The following is a 4,253-nucleotide window of genomic DNA, read 5'->3' as shown; positions in this document are numbered from 1 at the left end:
GAGAGGAGAGGGGCGGGCTACATGCTTTTAGTTTTACCCCAAAAGTAAATGCACTAAAACGAGATCATTTTTTTAGTATATATATTATAATATATATAAATTATAAAAATTATATATTAGTATTTGTTAATTATTAGAGTGAGTTTAGTTTATTATAACTATATTATTGATAGACTATAGTGATAGTATTATTATAGTAATTTAGTATTAGTATTACTATATCTAGGCCTGCAACTCGTGAGTCCAAGTTGGTTCTGTGCATGGTCTGACCCGACCCGGTTACCCAAAACGCATCAATTCGACCCGACCCATCCTTACATGCGGGTCTGTGCAAACGGATCGAGTTTTTTTTTTTTTTTCCTTTTTCAGGTGAGTTAATTTCTGCACCCACTCTATCTACAGCACATGAGCAAGGCACTCTACATCTCTGTTGGGCTCTCCTACCTCCAGATGGAGCCATGCGTACGGTCTACCTATGAAGATTGCCTCGAGCTCCTGGACGACTCCATTGACGTGCTCTCGAGGTCCCTCGTCTCAATCTCGCACTCCAGTGCCCCCACTGCATCCACCCAAGACGTGATGACGTGGTTGAGGGCGGCACTGACGAACCAGGAAACGTGCTTGGAGGGGTTCGTGGAGTTGAGAGGGTCAGTCAAGTATCAGCTGGCGGCCAAGTTGAAGAACTTGTTTGAGCTAGTGAGCAACTGCCTGGCTATATTCATGGGGACAGTCACGGATGACTTTTCCATATGGTTAACTCGTGCCTAATAACTCCAGATAGAATCCTTGCAGCCTTCAACTTGGGCACAACTTGGGCAATTCCTAGCAATTACAAAGCCCTAAATTAGACAAATCCTGGCCATTCATTCGTAGATCAAGGGCTAGTGACCACCACTAAGCAAGTTCCTCTCTTATCACTCTATTTACTTTCTTCGGGTTTCATCAACCCTTGCAAATGGAGATTGATCTATATTCTATTCTCTCTCCTTATAAAGAGTAAAGACAATGACGTTAATCTCACCGTTGGCGTGATTTTTCTTCTTTTTCACAAAGAATCATTTGTTTAGTTTTGAGTTGTTGTTCGATTATCAAAATATCATTTCGTATTATGCTAAAGGGGCATGCAGATCATCTTCCAGCAAACCCAACAGACAAAACAGAGAGAGGGCATAGAGAGATCCAACAGAGATCGAAATCAGCTAGAGAGAGAAATTAAGAGAGAAACCTGTGATGAAGAACGGCGACCACAAGCTGTGACAACCCAAGGCGACCACAAACTGTGACGATGAACAGCGATGAAGAACAGTGACGACGAATGGAGAGGTGGCTAGGGTTTGAGGAGGAGAAGAAGATTCAAAACATGAGATTACTTGGTTATCGGTTTCGACGGGTATTAGAGTAAGCCAACCCGTTATGCAACTTGATCTGATGAACCCGGCTTTTTTCGGGTGGGCCACTTTAGATCTTGCGGACGGATCGGCCCAAGGCCATTTATGCATAGCCCTAACTATATCATTATTTTATATGTGATTATTTAGTATAGTAATTTATATACTAATTGTGACGCCCCCAAATCCCCACGCCCGAACACGGGGAAATCGAGACGTCCGGATGGTGACAACCCGGGTCACCATCCCATCGACGGGTGCCAAGTGTGTGCAAAGGCAACAAATGTGCACGAAAGAACACGCAGCGGATAACGAATATCATAACTAAGTACCAGAATTTTTTCTTAACGTAATACAAGCTGTTTAAAACGTATATAGATAAAATATTACAAAACACAAATACAGTTTTAAACAAATATAAAACACAGCATCAGCAGCCCGGCGGAACCGCATCCTCGGGCTCAGCCTCCTCCTCTTCGTCCTCTAACTCTGCACCAAAAGCTACGGAACCAAAAATGGTATCGCAGGTAAGTAAAACCCAAACACTACCAGATAAAAACACATAAAACTCAAACAAGATGCATGAAACATGCCCAATGCACAAAGCCCATAAAACACAAGTTTTCCACACACGCCAAAAAAACCCATTTGGCCCAAAAACACACAACCTTTCTAACTAACACGCCAAAAGTCACATTTGGCCCAATATCTCGCCAAAAGTCCATTTGGCCCAATACCACGCCAAAAGTCCCATTTGGCCTCTCAAACCATTATCCAATTAACCGCGTGCACCATGACCTCCCCTAGGGATCATCCGCACACCCTGGCTTCAGTGCCACACCGCAGAGTACCACCGCGCGTGTGACACCTAACAAGCGATGCCCAGTTCCGCACCCCGCGCGTGCGTAGCCAAACATCCTCTGGCCCTCACCAGCGAAGGGCCACGGAGTCAGTGCGTAGGGCGATGCCCGGTTCCGCACCGAGCGCGTTCGTAGCCAAGCAACCCCTAGCCCCGCTCCCGTCATCGCTCTCGACAACTCAGGGGACATCACTCAGTTTATTCCGCTCCCGAGTGACCAGAGGAGCTCCACCGAGATAATAACCCATCCCGGCTTGAGCTCGTGACACACACGCACCTGCAATACACCTACGCCAATACACAGGCTTTTCACATAAATCCACAAACACACGTGCATGCACCATGTAATGCCATAACAATGCATAACAAAATAATCCAACAATCATAAATCAAATAAACAGGCAACTCCGTCCTCCATCCATCCGACCCCCGAAACTCCTCGGACTCAGTCCGGAATCAACAACCGACAACAATAAATAATTGAATGAGCAATATATATTAAAATCTGAAAATAGGGTTTGGAAAATACTTACAGCGCTATATGGAAATTTTAGAAAACAAACGGCGTTGCAAACGGCGGAAAAACAGCAACGTCACAGTGAAAATTCACTGTGGCCGTGGGTTTGAAAAACCCACTTTTGAACGGGAACAAACTAGGACACGAGATTGATAGGGTATGGTCTAGGGATGGTTGTGAAGCTATTGGAAGTGATAAACGGCCGTGGGTGGCGACGGAATCGCCGAAAAATGGCCGAAAAACCCAAATCGGAAACTAAGCTCGTAGGAGCTGTTCCGGTGGTCGTTGGAGGCCGGAAATGGGTGGGTTAGGATGGCAATGAGTCGGTGATGAAGTGGTGGCCGGAGGTGGAGCAACGGCGGCGGATCAGAGTAAAATCCGTGCGCCCTTCTTGGAGCTTTTCCGGCCAAACGGCCGGCCGGTTGGGGGTGGGCTTTGGAGGGGTGGTGCGCTGGAGGGAGGGGAAGAGAATGGGACCGGTGGGGGGCCGAGTGGTGGCCGGACGGCGGTGGGCCGGTAGAGAGAAGGGGTTCCGCGTGAGGGAGAGGGAGGAGAGAGAGAGAACTCGGGGGGGGGACCGATCGGGGAGAGAGAAGAGAGAAAAAAGAAAAAGAAAAAAAAAGAAAAAGAAAGGAAAAAGAAAAGAAGAAGGAAAAAAGAAAGAGGAAAAAGAAAAAGAAATGAAAAAAAAAAAGAAAAGAGATGTAGGGAAAAGAGGAGATCTAATCCTCATCCGGAAAACAAAACTAAACCGCCAAAAAGAGATTAAAAACCACAAAACAACTAAAAAAAATAAAACACAACATCAAATAAATTAAATTAAATTAAAAACCAATTTTAAAACGCAAATAAATTAAAATAATAAACTAATATATTAATTAAAATAAAAACAACCATCTAAGCGAAAATACACTTAAAAGCGGGTCATCACACTAATTTATACATAGACTTAAAGTATATTACCAATAGTAATATAGTATTAGATTATTAATATTATTATAAATATTAGTATTAATTATAATGATTATAATAACTATATATTAGTATTTGTTAACTGTTATAGTGAGTTTAGTTTATTATTAACTATATTATTGATAGACTATAGTGATAGTATTAGTATAATAATTTAATATTAGTATTACTATATCATTATTTTATATGTGATTATTTAGTTCAGTAATTTATATACTAATTTATACGTAGACTTAAAGTATATTACCAATAGTATTATAGTATTAGATTATAGTATCATTATAAATATTAGTATTAATTATAGTGATTAGAATAACTATATATTAGTATTTTTTAATTGTTATAGTCAGTTTAATTTATTATAACTATATTATTAATAGGCTGTAGTGATAGTATTAGTATAGTAATTTAGTATTGGTATTACTATATCATTATTTTATATGTGATTATTTAGTACATTGATTTATATACTAATTTATACATAGACTTAAAGTATATTACCAATAGTATTAGGTCA

The sequence above is a fragment of the Carya illinoinensis genome, chromosome 1, assembly GCF_018687715.1.
Source record: "Carya illinoinensis cultivar Pawnee chromosome 1, C.illinoinensisPawnee_v1, whole genome shotgun sequence".
Lineage (NCBI taxonomy): Eukaryota > Viridiplantae > Streptophyta > Magnoliopsida > Fagales > Juglandaceae > Carya > Carya illinoinensis.
This window is presented reverse-complemented; position numbering follows the sequence as displayed.